Source organism: Diplotaxodon limnothrissa, linkage group LG6 (genome assembly GCF_057381915.1).
Source record: "Diplotaxodon limnothrissa isolate DT_005_m linkage group LG6, D_limnothrissa_male_GT1.1, whole genome shotgun sequence".
In the NCBI taxonomy this organism is placed as follows: domain Eukaryota; kingdom Metazoa; phylum Chordata; class Actinopteri; order Cichliformes; family Cichlidae; genus Diplotaxodon; species Diplotaxodon limnothrissa.
This window is the reverse complement of record NC_140601.1, coordinates 7,257,739-7,280,817: the sequence shown is the minus strand read 5'-3', so window position 1 is coordinate 7,280,817 and position 23,079 is coordinate 7,257,739.

Here is a 23,079-nt window from a genome sequence, read left to right as displayed (position 1 = left end):
TCTTAGCTCAAACGGCTGCAAAACCTGTTCTGTTTGCCCAGCACGGGGATATTGAGTTCTATAAGATAAAGCCATAAACATGTTTGTCTGAGTCTTCTATCAAAAGTTACAGCGATTTATATGAAGTTGTTCAAAAACGCTTTATTTCGCCAAGACAATGCGTTTCTCACTGTTACATGCATTTGAATGGGAAACTCGCCTGAAACAAAGTATAGGTTTTCATTATGTGAATAATTTTAAAATCTTAGCTCAAACGGCTGCAAAACCTGTTTGCCCAGCACGGGGATATTGAGTTCTATAAGATAAAGCCATAAACATGTTTGTCTGAGTCTTCTATCAAAAGTTACAGCGATTTATATGAAGTTGTTCAAAAACGCTTTATTTCGCCAAGACAATGCGTTTCTCACTGTTACATGCATTTGAATGGGAAACTCGCCTGAAACAAAGTATAGGTTTTCATTATGTGAATAATTTTAAAATCTTAGCTCAAACGGCTGCAAAACCTGTTTGCCCAGCACGGGGATATTGAGTTCTATAAGATAAAGCCATAAACATGGTTGTCTGAGTCTTCTATCAAAAGTTACAGCGATTTATATGAAGTGGTTGAAAATCGCTTTATTTCGCCAAGACAGTGTGTTTCTCACTGTTACATGCATTTGAATGGGAAACTCACCCGAGACAAAGTATAGGTTTTCATTATGTGAATAATTTTAAAATCTTAGCTCAAACGGCTGCAAAACCTGTTCTGTTTGCCCAGCACGGGGATATTGAGTTCTATAAGATAAAGCCATAAACATGGTTGTCTGAGTCTTCTATCAAAAGTTACAGCGATTTATATGAAGTGGTTGAAAATCGCTTTATTTCGCCAAGACAGTGTGTTTCTCACTGTTACATGCATTTGAATGGGAAACTCACCCGAGACAAAGTATAGGTTTTCATTATGTGAATAATTTTAAAATCTTAGCTCAAACGGCTGCAAAACCTGTTCTGTTTGCCCAGCACGGGGATATTGAGTTCTATAAGATAAAGCCATAAACATGTTTGTCTGAGTCTTCTATCAAAAGTTACAGCGATTTATATGAAGTTGTTCAAAAACGCTTTATTTCGCCAAGACAATGCGTTTCTCACTGTTACATGCATTTGAATGGGAAACTCGCCTGAAACAAAGTATAGGTTTTCATTATGTCAATAATTTTTAAATCTTAGCTCAAACGGCTGCAAAACCTGTTTGCCCAGCACGGGGATATTGAGTTCTATAAGATAAAGCCATAAACATGTTTGTCTGAGTCTTCTATCAAAAGTTACAGCGATTTATATGAAGTTGTTCAAAAACGCTTTATTTCGCCAAGACAATGCGTTTCTCACTGTTACATGCATTTGAATGGGAAACTCGCCTGAAACAAAGTATAGGTTTACATTATGTGAATAATTTTTAAATCTTAGCTCAAACGGCTGCAAAACCTGTTTGCCCAGCACGGGGATATTGAGTTCTATAAGATAAAGCCATAAACATGTTTGTCTGAGTCTTCTATCAAAAGTTACAGCGATTTATATGAAGTTGTTCAAAAACGCTTTATTTCGCCAAGACAATGCGTTTCTCACTGTTACATGCATTTGAATGGGAAACTCGCCTGAAACAAAGTATAGGTTTTCATTATGTGAATAATTTTTAAATCTTAGCTCAAACGGCTGCAAAACCTGTTTGCCCAGCACGGGGATATTGAGTTCTATAAGATAAAGCCATAAACATGTTTGTCTGAGTCTTCTATCAAAAGTTACAGCGATTTATATGAAGTGGTTGAAAATCGCTTTATTTCGCCAAGACAGTGTGTTTCTCACTGTTACATGCATTTGAATGGGAAACTCACCCGAGACAAAGTATAGGTTTTCATTATGTCAATAATTTTTAAATCTTAGCTCAAACGGCTGCAAAACCTGTTTGCCCAGCACGGGGATATTGAGTTCTATAAGATAAAGCCATAAACATGTTTGTCTGAGTCTTCTATCAAAAGTTACAGCGATTTATATGAAGTTGTTCAAAAACGCTTTATTTCGCCAAGACAATGCGTTTCTCACTGTTACATGCATTTGAATGGGAAACTCGCCTGAAACAAAGTATAGGTTTTCATTATGTGAATAATTTTAAAATCTTAGCTCAAACGGCTGCAAAACCTGTTCTGTTTGCCCAGCACGGGGATATTGAGTTCTATAAGATAAAGCCATAAACATGTTTGTCTGAGTCTTCTATCAAAAGTTACAGCGATTTATATGAAGTTGTTCAAAAACGCTTTATTTCGCCAAGACAATGCGTTTCTCACTGTTACATGCATTTGAATGGGAAACTCGCCTGAAACAAAGTATAGGTTTTCATTATGTGAATAATTTTTAAATCTTAGCTCAAACGGCTGCAAAACCTGTTTGCCCAGCACGGGGATATTGAGTTCTATAAGATAAAGCCATAAACATGTTTGTCTGAGTCTTCTATCAAAAGTTACAGCGATTTATATGAAGTTGTTCAAAAACGCTTTATTTCGCCAAGACAATGCGTTTCTCACTGTTACATGCATTTGAATGGGAAACTCGCCTGAAACAAAGTATAGGTTTTCATTATGTGAATAATTTTAAAATCTTAGCTCAAACGGCTGCAAAACCTGTTCTGTTTGCCCAGCACGGGGATATTGAGTTCTATAAGATAAAGCCATAAACATGTTTGTCTGAGTCTTCTATCAAAAGTTACAGCGATTTATATGAAGTTGTTCAAAAACGCTTTATTTCGCCAAGACAATGCGTTTCTCACTGTTACATGCATTTGAATGGGAAACTCGCCTGAAACAAAGTATAGGTTTTCATTATGTGAATAATTTTAAAATCTTAGCTCAAACGGCTGCAAAACCTGTTCTGTTTGCCCAGCACGGGGATATTGAGTTCTATAAGATAAAGCCATAAACATGTTTGTCTGAGTCTTCTATCAAAAGTTACAGCGATTTATATGAAGTTGTTCAAAAACGCTTTATTTCGCCAAGACAATGCGTTTCTCACTGTTACATGCATTTGAATGGGAAACTCGCCTGAAACAAAGTATAGGTTTTCATTATGTGAATCATTTTAAAATCTTAGCTCAAACGGCTGCAAAACCTGTTTGCCCAGCACGGGGATATTGAGTTCTATAAGATAAAGCCATAAACATGGTTGTCTGAGTCTTCTATCAAAAGTTACAGCGATTTATATGAAGTGGTTGAAAATCGCTTTATTTCGCCAAGACAGTGTGTTTCTCACTGTTACATGCATTTGAATGGGAAACTCACCCGAGACAAAGTATAGGTTTTCATTATGTGAATAATTTTAAAATCTTAGCTCAAACGGCTGCAAAACCTGTTTTCCCAGCACGGGGATATTGAGTTCTATAAGATAAAGCCATAAACATGGTTGTCTGAGTCTTCTATCAAAAGTTACAGCGATTTATATGAAGTGGTTGAAAATCGCTTTATTTCGCCAAGACAGTGTGTTTCTCACTGTTACATGCATTTGAATGGGAAACTCACCCGAGACAAAGTATAGGTTTTCATTATGTGAATAATTTTAAAATCTTAGCTCAAACGGCTGCAAAACCTGTTCTGTTTGCCCAGCACGGGGATATTGAGTTCTATAAGATAAAGCCATAAACATGTTTGTCTGAGTCTTCTATCAAAAGTTACAGCGATTTATATGAAGTTGTTCAAAAACGCTTTATTTCGCCAAGACAATGCGTTTCTCACTGTTACATGCATTTGAATGGGAAACTCGCCTGAAACAAAGTATAGGTTTTCATTATGTGAATCATTTTAAAATCTTAGCTCAAACGGCTGCAAAACCTGTTTGCCCAGCACGGGGATATTGAGTTCTATAAGATAAAGCCATAAACATGGTTGTCTGAGTCTTCTATCAAAAGTTACAGCGATTTATATGAAGTGGTTGAAAATCGCTTTATTTCGCCAAGACAGTGTGTTTCTCACTGTTACATGCATTTGAATGGGAAACTCACCCGAGACAAAGTATAGGTTTTCATTATGTCAATAATTTTTAAATCTTAGCTCAAACGGCTGCAAAACCTGTTCTGTTTGCCCAGCACGGGGATATTGAGTTCTATAAGATAAAGCCATAAACATGTTTGTCTGAGTCTTCTATCAAAAGTTACAGCGATTTATATGAAGTTGTTCAAAAACGCTTTATTTCGCCAAGACAATGCGTTTCTCACTGTTACATGCATTTGAATGGGAAACTCGCCTGAAACAAAGTATAGGTTTTCATTATGTGAATAATTTTAAAATCTTAGCTCAAACGGCTGCAAAACCTGTTTGCCCAGCACGGGGATATTGAGTTCTATAAGATAAAGCCATAAACATGTTTGTCTGAGTCTTCTATCAAAAGTTACAGCGATTTATATGAAGTTGTTCAAAAACGCTTTATTTCGCCAAGACAATGCGTTTCTCACTGTTACATGCATTTGAATGGGAAACTCGCCTGAAACAAAGTATAGGTTTTCATTATGTGAATAATTTTAAAATCTTAGCTCAAACGGCTGCAAAACCTGTTTGCCCAGCACGGGGATATTGAGTTCTATAAGATAAAGCCATAAACATGGTTGTCTGAGTCTTCTATCAAAAGTTACAGCGATTTATATGAAGTGGTTGAAAATCGCTTTATTTCGCCAAGACAGTGTGTTTCTCACTGTTACATGCATTTGAATGGGAAACTCACCCGAGACAAAGTATAGGTTTTCATTATGTGAATAATTTTAAAATCTTAGCTCAAACGGCTGCAAAACCTGTTCTGTTTGCCCAGCACGGGGATATTGAGTTCTATAAGATAAAGCCATAAACATGGTTGTCTGAGTCTTCTATCAAAAGTTACAGCGATTTATATGAAGTGGTTGAAAATCGCTTTATTTCGCCAAGACAGTGTGTTTCTCACTGTTACATGCATTTGAATGGGAAACTCACCCGAGACAAAGTATAGGTTTTCATTATGTGAATAATTTTAAAATCTTAGCTCAAACGGCTGCAAAACCTGTTCTGTTTGCCCAGCACGGGGATATTGAGTTCTATAAGATAAAGCCATAAACATGTTTGTCTGAGTCTTCTATCAAAAGTTACAGCGATTTATATGAAGTTGTTCAAAAACGCTTTATTTCGCCAAGACAATGCGTTTCTCACTGTTACATGCATTTGAATGGGAAACTCGCCTGAAACAAAGTATAGGTTTTCATTATGTCAATAATTTTTAAATCTTAGCTCAAACGGCTGCAAAACCTGTTTGCCCAGCACGGGGATATTGAGTTCTATAAGATAAAGCCATAAACATGTTTGTCTGAGTCTTCTATCAAAAGTTACAGCGATTTATATGAAGTTGTTCAAAAACGCTTTATTTCGCCAAGACAATGCGTTTCTCACTGTTACATGCATTTGAATGGGAAACTCGCCTGAAACAAAGTATAGGTTTACATTATGTGAATAATTTTTAAATCTTAGCTCAAACGGCTGCAAAACCTGTTTGCCCAGCACGGGGATATTGAGTTCTATAAGATAAAGCCATAAACATGTTTGTCTGAGTCTTCTATCAAAAGTTACAGCGATTTATATGAAGTTGTTCAAAAACGCTTTATTTCGCCAAGACAATGCGTTTCTCACTGTTACATGCATTTGAATGGGAAACTCGCCTGAAACAAAGTATAGGTTTTCATTATGTGAATAATTTTTAAATCTTAGCTCAAACGGCTGCAAAACCTGTTTGCCCAGCACGGGGATATTGAGTTCTATAAGATAAAGCCATAAACATGTTTGTCTGAGTCTTCTATCAAAAGTTACAGCGATTTATATGAAGTGGTTGAAAATCGCTTTATTTCGCCAAGACAGTGTGTTTCTCACTGTTACATGCATTTGAATGGGAAACTCACCCGAGACAAAGTATAGGTTTTCATTATGTCAATAATTTTTAAATCTTAGCTCAAACGGCTGCAAAACCTGTTTGCCCAGCACGGGGATATTGAGTTCTATAAGATAAAGCCATAAACATGTTTGTCTGAGTCTTCTATCAAAAGTTACAGCGATTTATATGAAGTTGTTCAAAAACGCTTTATTTCGCCAAGACAATGCGTTTCTCACTGTTACATGCATTTGAATGGGAAACTCGCCTGAAACAAAGTATAGGTTTTCATTATGTGAATAATTTTAAAATCTTAGCTCAAACGGCTGCAAAACCTGTTCTGTTTGCCCAGCACGGGGATATTGAGTTCTATAAGATAAAGCCATAAACATGTTTGTCTGAGTCTTCTATCAAAAGTTACAGCGATTTATATGAAGTTGTTCAAAAACGCTTTATTTCGCCAAGACAATGCGTTTCTCACTGTTACATGCATTTGAATGGGAAACTCGCCTGAAACAAAGTATAGGTTTTCATTATGTGAATAATTTTTAAATCTTAGCTCAAACGGCTGCAAAACCTGTTTGCCCAGCACGGGGATATTGAGTTCTATAAGATAAAGCCATAAACATGTTTGTCTGAGTCTTCTATCAAAAGTTACAGCGATTTATATGAAGTTGTTCAAAAACGCTTTATTTCGCCAAGACAATGCGTTTCTCACTGTTACATGCATTTGAATGGGAAACTCGCCTGAAACAAAGTATAGGTTTTCATTATGTGAATAATTTTTAAATCTTAGCTCAAACGGCTGCAAAACCTGTTTGCCCAGCACGGGGATATTGAGTTCTATAAGATAAAGCCATAAACATGTTTGTCTGAGTCTTCTATCAAAAGTTACAGCGATTTATATGAAGTTGTTCAAAAACGCTTTATTTCGCCAAGACAATGCGTTTCTCACTGTTACATGCATTTGAATGGGAAACTCGCCTGAAACAAAGTATAGGTTTTCATTATGTGAATAATTTTAAAATCTTAGCTCAAACGGCTGCAAAACCTGTTTGCCCAGCACGGGGATATTGAGTTCTATAAGATAAAGCCATAAACATGTTTGTCTGAGTCTTCTATCAAAAGTTACAGCGATTTATATGAAGTTGTTCAAAAACGCTTTATTTCGCCAAGACAATGCGTTTCTCACTGTTACATGCATTTGAATGGGAAACTCGCCTGAAACAAAGTATAGGTTTTCATTATGTGAATAATTTTAAAATCTTAGCTCAAACGGCTGCAAAACCTGTTTGCCCAGCACGGGGATATTGAGTTCTATAAGATAAAGCCATAAACATGTTTGTCTGAGTCTTCTATCAAAAGTTACAGCGATTTATATGAAGTGGTTGAAAATCGCTTTATTTCGCCAAGACAGTGTGTTTCTCACTGTTACATGCATTTGAATGGGAAACTCACCCGAGACAAAGTATAGGTTTTCATTATGTCAATAATTTTTAAATCTTAGCTCAAACGGCTGCAAAACCTGTTCTGTTTGCCCAGCACGGGGATATTGAGTTCTATAAGATAAAGCCATAAACATGTTTGTCTGAGTCTTCTATCAAAAGTTACAGCGATTTATATGAAGTGGTTGAAAATCGCTTTATTTCGCCAAGACAGTGTGTTTCTCACTGTTACATGCATTTGAATGGGAAACTCACCCGAGACAAAGTATAGGTTTTCATTATGTCAATAATTTTTAAATCTTAGCTCAAACGGCTGCAAAACCTGTTTGCCCAGCACGGGGATATTGAGTTCTATAAGATAAAGCCATAAACATGTTTGTCTGAGTCTTCTATCAAAAGTTACAGCGATTTATATGAAGTTGTTCAAAAACGCTTTATTTCGCCAAGACAATGCGTTTCTCACTGTTACATGCATTTGAATGGGAAACTCGCCTGAAACAAAGTATAGGTTTTCATTATGTGAATAATTTTTAAATCTTAGCTCAAACGGCTGCAAAACCTGTTCTGTTTGCCCAGCACGGGGATATTGAGTTCTATAAGATAAAGCCATAAACATGTTTGTCTGAGTCTTCTATCAAAAGTTACAGCGATTTATATGAAGTTGTTCAAAAACGCTTTATTTCGCCAAGACAATGCGTTTCTCACTGTTACATGCATTTGAATGGGAAACTCGCCTGAAACAAAGTATAGGTTTTCATTATGTGAATAATTTTAAAATCTTAGCTCAAACGGCTGCAAAACCTGTTTGCCCAGCACGGGGATATTGAGTTCTATAAGATAAAGCCATAAACATGTTTGTCTGAGTCTTCTATCAAAAGTTACAGCGATTTATATGAAGTTGTTCAAAAACGCTTTATTTCGCCAAGACAATGCGTTTCTCACTGTTACATGCATTTGAATGGGAAACTCGCCTGAAACAAAGTATAGGTTTTCATTATGTGAATCATTTTAAAATCTTAGCTCAAACGGCTGCAAAACCTGTTTGCCCAGCACGGGGATATTGAGTTCTATAAGATAAAGCCATAAACATGTTTGTCTGAGTCTTCTATCAAAAGTTACAGCGATTTATATGAAGTTGTTCAAAAACGCTTTATTTCGCCAAGACAATGCGTTTCTCACTGTTACATGCATTTGAATGGGAAACTCGCCTGAAACAAAGTATAGGTTTTCATTATGTGAATAATTTTAAAATCTTAGCTCAAACGGCTGCAAAACCTGTTCTGTTTGCCCAGCACGGGGATATTGAGTTCTATAAGATAAAGCCATAAACATGGTTGTCTGAGTCTTCTATCAAAAGTTACAGCGATTTATATGAAGTGGTTGAAAATCGCTTTATTTCGCCAAGACAGTGTGTTTCTCACTGTTACATGCATTTGAATGGGAAACTCACCCGAGACAAAGTATAGGTTTTCATTATGTCAATAATTTTTAAATCTTAGCTCAAACGGCTGCAAAACCTGTTCTGTTTGCCCAGCACGGGGATATTGAGTTCTATAAGATAAAGCCATAAACATGTTTGTCTGAGTCTTCTATCAAAAGTTACAGCGATTTATATGAAGTGGTTGAAAATCGCTTTATTTCGCCAAGACAGTGTGTTTCTCACTGTTACATGCATTTGAATGGGAAACTCACCCGAGACAAAGTATAGGTTTTCATTATGTCAATAATTTTTAAATCTTAGCTCAAACGGCTGCAAAACCTGTTTGCCCAGCACGGGGATATTGAGTTCTATAAGATAAAGCCATAAACATGTTTGTCTGAGTCTTCTATCAAAAGTTACAGCGATTTATATGAAGTTGTTCAAAAACGCTTTATTTCGCCAAGACAATGCGTTTCTCACTGTTACATGCATTTGAATGGGAAACTCGCCTGAAACAAAGTATAGGTTTTCATTATGTGAATCATTTTAAAATCTTAGCTCAAACGGCTGCAAAACCTGTTTGCCCAGCACGGGGATATTGAGTTCTATAAGATAAAGCCATAAACATGTTTGTCTGAGTCTTCTATCAAAAGTTACAGCGATTTATATGAAGTTGTTCAAAAACGCTTTATTTCGCCAAGACAATGCGTTTCTCACTGTTACATGCATTTGAATGGGAAACTCGCCTGAAACAAAGTATAGGTTTTCATTATGTGAATAATTTTAAAATCTTAGCTCAAACGGCTGCAAAACCTGTTCTGTTTGCCCAGCACGGGGATATTGAGTTCTATAAGATAAAGCCATAAACATGTTTGTCTGAGTCTTCTATCAAAAGTTACAGCGATTTATATGAAGTTGTTCAAAAACGCTTTATTTCGCCAAGACAATGCGTTTCTCACTGTTACATGCATTTGAATGGGAAACTCGCCTGAAACAAAGTATAGGTTTTCATTATGTGAATAATTTTTAAATCTTAGCTCAAACGGCTGCAAAACCTGTTCTGTTTGCCCAGCACGGGGATATTGAGTTCTATAAGATAAAGCCATAAACATGTTTGTCTGAGTCTTCTATCAAAAGTTACAGCGATTTATATGAAGTTGTTCAAAAACGCTTTATTTCGCCAAGACAATGCGTTTCTCACTGTTACATGCATTTGAATGGGAAACTCGCCTGAAACAAAGTATAGGTTTTCATTATGTGAATAATTTTAAAATCTTAGCTCAAACGGCTGCAAAACCTGTTTGCCCAGCACGGGGATATTGAGTTCTATAAGATAAAGCCATAAACATGTTTGTCTGAGTCTTCTATCAAAAGTTACAGCGATTTATATGAAGTTGTTCAAAAACGCTTTATTTCGCCAAGACAATGCGTTTCTCACTGTTACATGCATTTGAATGGGAAACTCGCCTGAAACAAAGTATAGGTTTTCATTATGTGAATAATTTTAAAATCTTAGCTCAAACGGCTGCAAAACCTGTTTGCCCAGCACGGGGATATTGAGTTCTATAAGATAAAGCCATAAACATGTTTGTCTGAGTCTTCTATCAAAAGTTACAGCGATTTATATGAAGTTGTTCAAAAACGCTTTATTTCGCCAAGACAATGCGTTTCTCACTGTTACATGCATTTGAATGGGAAACTCGCCTGAAACAAAGTATAGGTTTTCATTATGTGAATAATTTTAAAATCTTAGCTCAAACGGCTGCAAAACCTGTTCTGTTTGCCCAGCACGGGGATATTGAGTTCTATAAGATAAAGCCATAAACATGTTTGTCTGAGTCTTCTATCAAAAGTTACAGCGATTTATATGAAGTTGTTCAAAAACGCTTTATTTCGCCAAGACAATGCGTTTCTCACTGTTACATGCATTTGAATGGGAAACTCGCCTGAAACAAAGTATAGGTTTTCATTATGTGAATCATTTTAAAATCTTAGCTCAAACGGCTGCAAAACCTGTTTGCCCAGCACGGGGATATTGAGTTCTATAAGATAAAGCCATAAACATGTTTGTCTGAGTCTTCTATCAAAAGTTACAGCGATTTATATGAAGTTGTTCAAAAACGCTTTATTTCGCCAAGACAATGCGTTTCTCACTGTTACATGCATTTGAATGGGAAACTCGCCTGAAACAAAGTATAGGTTTTCATTATGTGAATAATTTTAAAATCTTAGCTCAAACGGCTGCAAAACCTGTTTGCCCAGCACGGGGATATTGAGTTCTATAAGATAAAGCCATAAACATGGTTGTCTGAGTCTTCTATCAAAAGTTACAGCGATTTATATGAAGTGGTTGAAAATCGCTTTATTTCGCCAAGACAGTGTGTTTCTCACTGTTACATGCATTTGAATGGGAAACTCACCCGAGACAAAGTATAGGTTTTCATTATGTCAATAATTTTTAAATCTTAGCTCAAACGGCTGCAAAACCTGTTCTGTTTGCCCAGCACGGGGATATTGAGTTCTATAAGATAAAGCCATAAACATGTTTGTCTGAGTCTTCTATCAAAAGTTACAGCGATTTATATGAAGTGGTTGAAAATCGCTTTATTTCGCCAAGACAGTGTGTTTCTCACTGTTACATGCATTTGAATGGGAAACTCACCCGAGACAAAGTATAGGTTTTCATTATGTCAATAATTTTTAAATCTTAGCTCAAACGGCTGCAAAACCTGTTTGCCCAGCACGGGGATATTGAGTTCTATAAGATAAAGCCATAAACATGTTTGTCTGAGTCTTCTATCAAAAGTTACAGCGATTTATATGAAGTTGTTCAAAAACGCTTTATTTCGCCAAGACAATGCGTTTCTCACTGTTACATGCATTTGAATGGGAAACTCGCCTGAAACAAAGTATAGGTTTTCATTATGTGAATCATTTTAAAATCTTAGCTCAAACGGCTGCAAAACCTGTTTGCCCAGCACGGGGATATTGAGTTCTATAAGATAAAGCCATAAACATGTTTGTCTGAGTCTTCTATCAAAAGTTACAGCGATTTATATGAAGTTGTTCAAAAACGCTTTATTTCGCCAAGACAATGCGTTTCTCACTGTTACATGCATTTGAATGGGAAACTCGCCTGAAACAAAGTATAGGTTTTCATTATGTGAATAATTTTAAAATCTTAGCTCAAACGGCTGCAAAACCTGTTCTGTTTGCCCAGCACGGGGATATTGAGTTCTATAAGATAAAGCCATAAACATGGTTGTCTGAGTCTTCTATCAAAAGTTACAGCGATTTATATGAAGTGGTTGAAAATCGCTTTATTTCGCCAAGACAGTGTGTTTCTCACTGTTACATGCATTTGAATGGGAAACTCACCCGAGACAAAGTATAGGTTTTCATTATGTCAATAATTTTAAAATCTTAGCTCAAACGGCTGCAAAACCTGTTCTGTTTGCCCAGCACAGGGATATTGAGTTCTATAAGATAAAGCCATAAACATGTTTGTCTGAGTCTTCTATCAAAAGTTACAGCGATTTATATGAAGTTGTTCAAAAACGCTTTATTTCGCCAAGACAATGCGTTTCTCACTGTTACATGCATTTGAATGGGAAACTCGCCTGAAACAAAGTATAGGTTTAAATTATGTGAATAATTTTTAAATCTTAGCTCAAACGGCTGCAAAACCTGTTTGCCCAGCACGGGGATATTGAGTTCTATAAGATAAAGCCATAAACATGTTTGTCTGAGTCTTCTATCAAAAGTTACAGCGATTTATATGAAGTGGTTGAAAATCGCTTTATTTCGCCAAGACAGTGTGTTTCTCACTGTTACATGCATTTGAATGGGAAACTCACCCGAGACAAAGTATAGGTTTTCATTATGTCAATAATTTTTAAATCTTAGCTCAAACGGCTGCAAAACCTGTTTGCCCAGCACGGGGATATTGAGTTCTATAAGATAAAGCCATAAACATGTTTGTCTGAGTCTTCTATCAAAAGTTACAGCGATTTATATGAAGTGGTTGAAAATCGCTTTATTTCGCCAAGACAGTGTGTTTCTCACTGTTACATGCATTTGAATGGGAAACTCACCCGAGACAAAGTATAGGTTTTCATTATGTCAATAATTTTTAAATCTTAGCTCAAACGGCTGCAAAACCTGTTTGCCCAGCACGGGGATATTGAGTTCTATAAGATAAAGCCATAAACATGTTTGTCTGAGTCTTCTATCAAAAGTTACAGCGATTTATATGAAGTTGTTCAAAAACGCTTTATTTCGCCAAGACAATGCGTTTCTCACTGTTACATGCATTTGAATGGGAAACTCGCCTGAAACAAAGTATAGGTTTTCATTATGTGAATAATTTTAAAATCTTATCTCAAACGGCTGCAAAACCTGTTTTCCCAGCACGGGGATATTGAGTTCTATAAGATAAAGCCATAAACATGGTTGTCTGAGTCTTCTATCAAAAGTTACAGCGATTTATATGAAGTGGTTGAAAATCGCTTTATTTCGCCAAGACAGTGTGTTTCTCACTGTTACATGCATTTGAATGGGAAACTCACCCGAGACAAAGTATAGGTTTTCATTATGTGAATAATTTTAAAATCTTAGCTCAAACGGCTGCAAAACCTGTTTTCCCAGCACGGGGATATTGAGTTCTATAAGATAAAGCCATAAACATGGTTGTCTGAGTCTTCTATCAAAAGTTACAGCGATTTATATGAAGTGGTTGAAAATCGCTTTATTTCGCCAAGACAGTGTGTTTCTCACTGTTACATGCATTTGAATGGGAAACTCACCCGAGACAAAGTATAGGTTTTCATTATGTGAATAATTTTTAAATCTTAGCTCAAACGGCTGCAAAACCTGTTTGCCCAGCACGGGGATATTGAGTTCTATAAGATAAAGCCATAAACATGTTTGTCTGAGTCTTCTATCAAAAGTTACAGCGATTTATATGAAGTTGTTCAAAAACGCTTTATTTCGCCAAGACAATGCGTTTCTCACTGTTACATGCATTTGAATGGGAAACTCGCCTGAAACAAAGTATAGGTTTTCATTATGTGAATAATTTTAAAATCTTAGCTCAAACGGCTGCAAAACCTGTTTGCCCAGCACGGGGATATTGAGTTCTATAAGATAAAGCCATAAACATGTTTGTCTGAGTCTTCTATCAAAAGTTACAGCGATTTATATGAAGTTGTTCAAAAACGCTTTATTTCGCCAAGACAATGCGTTTCTCACTGTTACATGCATTTGAATGGGAAACTCGCCTGAAACAAAGTATAGGTTTTCATTATGTGAATAATTTTAAAATCTTATCTCAAACGGCTGCAAAACCTGTTTTCCCAGCACGGGGATATTGAGTTCTATAAGATAAAGCCATAAACATGGTTGTCTGAGTCTTCTATCAAAAGTTACAGCGATTTATATGAAGTGGTTGAAAATCGCTTTATTTCGCCAAGACAGTGTGTTTCTCACTGTTACATGCATTTGAATGGGAAACTCACCCGAGACAAAGTATAGGTTTTCATTATGTGAATAATTTTTAAATCTTAGCTCAAACGGCTGCAAAACCTGTTTGCCCAGCACGGGGATATTGAGTTCTATAAGATAAAGCCATAAACATGTTTGTCTGAGTCTTCTATCAAAAGTTACAGCGATTTATATGAAGTTGTTCAAAAACGCTTTATTTCGCCAAGACAATGCGTTTCTCACTGTTACATGCATTTGAATGGGAAACTCGCCTGAAACAAAGTATAGGTTTTCATTATGTGAATAATTTTAAAATCTTAGCTCAAACGGCTGCAAAACCTGTTTTCCCAGCACGGGGATATTGAGTTCTATAAGATAAAGCCATAAACATGGTTGTCTGAGTCTTCTATCAAAAGTTACAGCGATTTATATGAAGTGGTTGAAAATCGCTTTATTTCGCCAAGACAGTGTGTTTCTCACTGTTACATGCATTTGAATGGGAAACTCACCCGAGACAAAGTATAGGTTTTCATTATGTGAATAATTTTTAAATCTTAGCTCAAACGGCTGCAAAACCTGTTTGCCCAGCACGGGGATATTGAGTTCTATAAGATAAAGCCATAAACATGTTTGTCTGAGTCTTCTATCAAAAGTTACAGCGATTTATATGAAGTTGTTCAAAAACGCTTTATTTCGCCAAGACAATGCGTTTCTCACTGTTACATGCATTTGAATGGGAAACTCGCCTGAAACAAAGTATAGGTTTTCATTATGTGAATAATTTTAAAATCTTAGCTCAAACGGCTGCAAAACCTGTTTGCCCAGCACGGGGATATTGAGTTCTATAAGATAAAGCCATAAACATGTTTGTCTGAGTCTTCTATCAAAAGTTACAGCGATTTATATGAAGTGGTTGAAAATCGCTTTATTTCGCCAAGACAGTGTTTCTCACTGTTACATGCATTTGAATGGGAAACTCACCCGAGACAAAGTATAGGTTTTCATTATGTCAATAATTTTTAAATCTTAGCTCAAACGGCTGCAAAACCTGTTTGCCCAGCACGGGGATATTGAGTTCTATAAGATAAAGCCATAAACATGTTTGTCTGAGTCTTCTATCAAAAGTTACAGCGATTTATATGAAGTTGTTCAAAAACGCTTTATTTCGCCAAGACAATGCGTTTCTCACTGTTACATGCATTTGAATGGGAAACTCGCCTGAAACAAAGTATAGGTTTTCATTATGTGAATAATTTTTAAATCTTAGCTCAAACGGCTGCAAAACCTGTTTGCCCAGCACGGGGATATTGAGTTCTATAAGATAAAGCCATAAACATGTTTGTCTGAGTCTTCTATCAAAAGTTACAGCGATTTATATGAAGTGGTTGAAAATCGCTTTATTTCGCCAAGACAGTGTGTTTCTCACTGTTACATGCATTTGAATGGGAAACTCACCCGAGACAAAGTATAGGTTTTCATTATGTGAATAATTTTTAAATCTTAGCTCAAACGGCTGCAAAACGTGTTTGCCCAGCACGGGGATATTGAGTTCTATAAGATAAAGCCATAAACATGGTTGTCTGAGTCTTCTATCAAAAGTTACAGCGATTTATATGAAGTGGTTGAAAATCGCTTTATTTCGCCAAGACAGTGTGTTTCTCACTGTTACATGCATTTGAATGGGAAACTCACCCGAGACAAAGTATAGGTTTTCATTATGTGAATAATTTTAAAATCTTAGCTCAAACGGCTGCAAAACCTGTTCTGTTTGCCCAGCACGGGGATATTGAGTTCTATAAGATATAGCCATAAACATGGTTGTCTGAGTCTTCTATCAAAAGTTACAGCGATTTATATGAAGTGGTTGAAAATCGCTTTATTTCGCCAAGACAGTGTGTTTCTCACTGTTACATGCATTTGAATGGGAAACTCACCCGAGACAAAGTATAGGTTTTCATTATGTGAATAATTTTAAAATCTTAGCTCAAACGGCTGCAAAACCTGTTCTGTTTGCCCAGCACGGGGATATTGAGTTCTATAAGATAAAGCCATAAACATGTTTGTCTGAGTCTTCTATCAAAAGTTACAGCGATTTATATGAAGTTGTTCAAAAACGCTTTATTTCGCCAAGACAATGCGTTTCTCACTGTTACATGCATTTGAATGGGAAACTCGCCTGAAACAAAGTATAGGTTTTCATTATGTGAATAATTTTAAAATCTTATCTCAAACGGCTGCAAAACCTGTTTTCCCAGCACGGGGATATTGAGTTCTATAAGATAAAGCCATAAACATGTTTGTCTGAGTCTTCTATCAAAAGTTACAGCGATTTATATGAAGTGGTTGAAAATCGCTTTATTTCGCCAAGACAGTGTGTTTCTCACTGTTACATGCATTTGAATGGGAAACTCACCCGAGACAAAGTATAGGTTTTCATTATGTGAATAATTTTTAAATCTTAGCTCAAACGGCTGCAAAACCTGTTTGCCCAGCACGGGGATATTGAGTTCTATAAGATAAAGCCATAAACATGTTTGTCTGAGTCTTCTATCAAAAGTTACAGCGATTTATATGAAGTTGTTCAAAAACGCTTTATTTCGCCAAGACAATGCGTTTCTCACTGTTACATGCATTTGAATGGGAAACTCGCCTGAAACAAAGTATAGGTTTTGATTATGTGAATCATTTTAAAATCTTAGCTCAAACGGCTGCAAAACCTGTTTGCCCAGCACGGGGATATTGAGTTCTATAAGATAAAGCCATAAACATGTTTGTCTGAGTCTTCTATCAAAAGTTACAGCGATTTATATGAAGTGGTTGAAAATCGCTTTATTTCGCCAAGACAGTGTGTTTCTCACTGTTACATGCATTTGAATGGGAAACTCACCCGAGACAAAGTATAGGTTTTCATTATGTCAATAATTTTAAAATCTTAGCTCAAACGGCTGCAAAACCTGTTCTGTTTGCCCAGCACGGGGATATTGAGTTCTATAAGATAAAGCCATAAACATGTTTGTCTGAGTCTTCTATCAAAAGTTACAGCGATTTATATGAAGTGGTTGAAAATCGCTTTATTTCGCCAAGACAGTGTGTTTCTCACTGTTACATGCATTTGAATGGGAAACTCACCCGAGACAAAGTATAGGTTTTCATTATGTGAATAATTTTTAAATCTTAGCTCAAACGGCTGCAAAACCTGTTTGCCCAGCACGGGGATATTGAGTTCTATAAGATAAAGCCATAAACATGTTTGTCTGAGTCTTCTATCAAAAGTTACAGCGATTTATATGAAGTTGTTCAAAAACGCTTTATTTCGCCAAGACAATGCGTTTCTCACTGTTACATGCATTTGAATGGGAAACTCGCCTGAAACAAAGTATAGGTTTTCATTATGTGAATAATTTTAAAATCTTATCTCAAACGGCTGCAAAACCTGTTTTCCCAGCACGGGGATATTGAGTTCTATAAGATAAAGCCATAAACATGGTTGTCTGAGTCTTCTATCAAAAGTTACAGCTATTTATATGAAGTGGTTGAAAATCGCTTTATTTCGCCAAGACAGTGTGTTTCTCACTGTTACATGCATTTGAATGGGAAACTCACCCGAGACAAAGTATAGGTTTTCATTATGTGAATAATTTTTAAATCTTAGCTCAAACGGCTGCAAAACCTGTTTGCCCAGCACGGGGATATTGAGTTCTATAAGATAAAGCCATAAACATGTTTGTCTGAGTCTTCTATCAAAAGTTACAGCGATTTATATGAAGTTGTTCAAAAACGCTTTATTTCGCCAAGACAATGCGTTTCTCACTGTTACATGCATTTGAATGGGAAACTCGCCTGAAACAAAGTATAGGTTTTCATTATGTGAATCATTTTAAAATCTTAGCTCAAACGGCTGCAAAACCTGTTTGCCCAGCACGGGGATATTGAGTTCTATAAGATAAAGCCATAAACATGGTTGTCTGAGTCTTCTATCAAAAGTTACAGCGATTTATATGAAGTGGTTGAAAATCGCTTTATTTCGCCAAGACAGTGTGTTTCTCACTGTTACATGCATTTGAATGGGAAACTCACCCGAGACAAAGTATAGGTTTTCATTATGTGAATAATTTTAAAATCTTAGCTCAAACGGCTGCAAAACCTGTTCTGTTTGCCCAGCACGGGGATATTGAGTTCTATAAGATAAAGCCATAAACATGTTTGTCTGAGTCTTCTATCAAAAGTTACAGCGATTTATATGAAGTTGTTCAAAAACGCTTTATTTCGCCAAGACAATGCGTTTCTCACTGTTACATGCATTTGAATGGGAAACTCGCCTGAAACAAAGTATAGGTTTTCATTATGTGAATCATTTTAAAATCTTAGCTCAAACGGCTGCAAAACCTGTTTGCCCAGCACGGGGATATTGAGTTCTATAAGATAAAGCCATAAACATGTTTGTCTGAGTCTTCTATCAAAAGTTACAGCGATTTATATGAAGTGGTTGAAAATCGCTTTATTTCGCCAAGACAGTGTGTTTCTCACTGTTACATGCATTTGAATGGGAAACTCACCCGAGACAAAGTATAGGTTTTCATTATGTCAATAATTTTTAAATCTTAGCTCAAACGGCTGCAAAACCTGTTTGCCCAGCACGGGGATATTGAGTTCTATAAGATAAAGCCATAAACATGTTTGTCTGAGTCTTCTATCAAAAGTTACAGCGATTTATATGAAGTTGTTCAAAAACGCTTTATTTCGCCAAGACAATGCGTTTCTCACTGTTACATGCATTTGAATGGGAAACTCGCCTGAAACAAAGTATAGGTTTTCATTATGTGAATAATTTTTAAATCTTAGCTCAAACGGCTGCAAAACCTGTTCTGTTTGCCCAGCACGGGGATATTGAGTTCTATAAGATAAAGCCATAAACATGGTTGTCTGAGTCTTCTATCAAAAGTTACAGCGATTTATATGAAGTGGTTGAAAATCGCTTTATTTCGCCAAGACAGTGTGTTTCTCACTGTTACATGCATTTGAATGGGAAACTCACCCGAGACAAAGTATAGGTTTTCATTATGTGAATAATTTTAAAATCTTAGCTCAAACGGCTGCAAAACCTGTTCTGTTTGCCCAGCACGGGGATATTGAGTTCTATAAGATAAAGCCATAAACATGGTTGTCTGAGTCTTCTATCAAAAGTTACAGCTATTTATATGAAGTGGTTGAAAATCGCTTTATTTCGCCAAGACAATGCGTTTCTCACTGTTACATGCATTTGAATGGGAAACTCGCCTGAAACAAAGTATAGGTTTTCATTATGTGAATAACTTGAAAATCTTAGCTCAAACAGCTGCAAAACCTTTTTGCCCAGCACGGGGATATTGAGTTCTATAAGATAAAGCCATAAACATGTTTGTCTGAGTCTTCTATCAAAAGTTACAGCGATTTATATGAAGTTGTTCAAAAACGCTTTATTTCGCCAAGACAATGCGTTTCTCACTGTTACATGCATTTGAATGGGAAACTCGCCTGAAACAAAGTATAGGTTTTCATTATGTGAATAATTTTAAAATCTTATCTCAAACGGCTGCAAAACCTGTTTTCCCAGCACGGGGATATTGAGTTCTATAAGATAAAGCCATAAACATGGTTGTCTGAGTCTTCTATCAAAAGTTACAGCGATTTATATGAAGTGGTTGAAAATCGCTTTATTTCGCCAAGACAGTGTGTTTCTCACTGTTACATGCATTTGAATGGGAAACTCACCCGAGACAAAGTATAGGTTTTCATTATGTCAATAATTTTTAAATCTTAGCTCAAACGGCTGCAAAACCTGTTTGCCCAGCACGGGGATATTGAGTTCTATAAGATAAAGCCATAAACATGTTTGTCTGAGTCTTCTATCAAAAGTTACAGCGATTTATATGAAGTTGTTCAAAAACGCTTTATTTCGCCAAGACAATGCGTTTCTCACTGTTACATGCATTTGAATGGGAAACTCGCCTGAAACAAAGTATAGGTTTTCATTATGTGAATCATTTTAAAATCTTAGCTCAAACGGCTGCAAAACCTGTTTTCCCAGCACGGGGATATTGAGTTCTATAAGATAAAGCCATAAACATGGTTGTCTGAGTCTTCTATCAAAAGTTACAGCGATTTATATGAAGTGGTTGAAAATCGCTTTATTTCGCCAAGACAGTGTGTTTCTCACTGTTACATGCATTTGAATGGGAAACTCACCCGAGACAAAGTATAGGTTTTCATTATGTGAATAATTTTTAAATCTTAGCTCAAACGGCTGCAAAACCTGTTTGCCCAGCACGGGGATATTGAGTTCTATAAGATAAAGCCATAAACATGTTTGTCTGAGTCTTCTATCAAAAGTTACAGCGATTTATATGAAGTTGTTCAAAAACGCTTTATTTCGCCAAGACAATGCGTTTCTCACTGTTACATGCATTTGAATGGGAAACTCGCCTGAAACAAAGTATAGGTTTTCATTATGTGAATCATTTTTAAATCTTAGCTCAAACGGCTGCAAAACCTGTTTGCCCAGCACGGGGATATTGAGTTCTATAAGATAAAGCCATAAACATGTTTGTCTGAGTCTTCTATCAAAAGTTACAGCGATTTATATGAAGTGGTTGAAAATCGCTTTATTTCGCCAAGACAGTGTGTTTCTCACTGTTACATGCATTTGAATGGGAAACTCACCCGAGACAAAGTATAGGTTTTCATTATGTGAATAATTTTTAAATCTTAGCTCAAACGGCTGCAAAACGTGTTTGCCCAGCACGGGGATATTGAGTTCTATAAGATAAAGCCATAAACATGGTTGTCTGAGTCTTCTATCAAAAGTTACAGCGATTTATATGAAGTGGTTGAAAATCGCTTTATTTCGCCAAGACAGTGTGTTTCTCACTGTTACATGCATTTGAATGGGAAACTCACCCGAGACAAAGTATAGGTTTTCATTATGTGAATAATTTTAAAATCTTAGCTCAAACGGCTGCAAAACCTGTTCTGTTTGCCCAGCACGGGGATATTGAGTTCTATAAGATAAAGCCATAAACATGGTTGTCTGAGTCTTCTATCAAAAGTTACAGCGATTTATATGAAGTGGTTGAAAATCGCTTTATTTCGCCAAGACAGTGTGTTTCTCACTGTTACATGCATTTGAATGGGAAACTCACCCGAGACAAAGTATAGGTTTTCATTATGTGAATAATTTTAAAATCTTAGCTCAAACGGCTGCAAAACCTGTTCTGTTTGCCCAGCACGGGGATATTGAGTTCTATAAGATAAAGCCATAAACATGTTTGTCTGAGTCTTCTATCAAAAGTTACAGCGATTTATATGAAGTTGTTCAAAAACGCTTTATTTCGCCAAGACAATGCGTTTCTCACTGTTACATGCATTTGAATGGGAAACTCGCCTGAAACAAAGTATAGGTTTTCATTATGTGAATAATTTTAAAATCTTATCTCAAACGGCTGCAAAACCTGTTTTCCCAGCACGGGGATATTGAGTTCTATAAGATAAAGCCATAAACATGTTTGTCTGAGTCTTCTATCAAAAGTTACAGCGATTTATATGAAGTGGTTGAAAATCGCTTTATTTCGCCAAGACAGTGTGTTTCTCACTGTTACATGCATTTGAATGGGAAACTCACCCGAGACAAAGTATAGGTTTTCATTATGTGAATAATTTTTAAATCTTAGCTCAAACGGCTGCAAAACCTGTTTGCCCAGCACGGGGATATTGAGTTCTATAAGATAAAGCCATAAACATGTTTGTCTGAGTCTTCTATCAAAAGTTACAGCGATTTATATGAAGTTGTTCAAAAACGCTTTATTTCGCCAAGACAATGCGTTTCTCACTGTTACATGCATTTGAATGGGAAACTCGCCTGAAACAAAGTATAGGTTTTCATTATGTGAATAATTTTTAAATCTTAGCTCAAACGGCTGCAAAACCTGTTTGCCCAGCACGGGGATATTGAGTTCTATAAGATAAAGCCATAAACATGTTTGTCTGAGTCTTCTATCAAAAGTTACAGCGATTTATATGAAGTGGTTGAAAATCGCTTTATTTCGCCAAGACAGTGTGTTTCTCACTGTTACATGCATTTGAATGGGAAACTCACCCGAGACAAAGTATAGGTTTTCATTATGTGAATAATTTTTAAATCTTAGCTCAAACGGCTGCAAAACGTGTTTGCCCAGCACGGGGATATTGAGTTCTATAAGATAAAGCCATAAACATGGTTGTCTGAGTCTTCTATCAAAAGTTACAGCGATTTATATGAAGTGGTTGAAAATCGCTTTATTTCGCCAAGACAGTGTGTTTCTCACTGTTACATGCATTTGAATGGGAAACTCACCCGAGACAAAGTATAGGTTTTCATTATGTGAATAATTTTAAAATCTTAGCTCAAACGGCTGCAAAACCTGTTCTGTTTGCCCAGCACGGGGATATTGAGTTCTATAAGATATAGCCATAAACATGGTTGTCTGAGTCTTCTATCAAAAGTTACAGCGATTTATATGAAGTGGTTGAAAATCGCTTTATTTCGCCAAGACAGTGTGTTTCTCACTGTTACATGCATTTGAATGGGAAACTCACCCGAGACAAAGTATAGGTTTTCATTATGTGAATAATTTTAAAATCTTAGCTCAAACGGCTGCAAAACCTGTTCTGTTTGCCCAGCACGGGGATATTGAGTTCTATAAGATAAAGCCATAAACATGTTTGTCTGAGTCTTCTATCAAAAGTTACAGCGATTTATATGAAGTTGTTCAAAAACGCTTTATTTCGCCAAGACAATGCGTTTCTCACTGTTACATG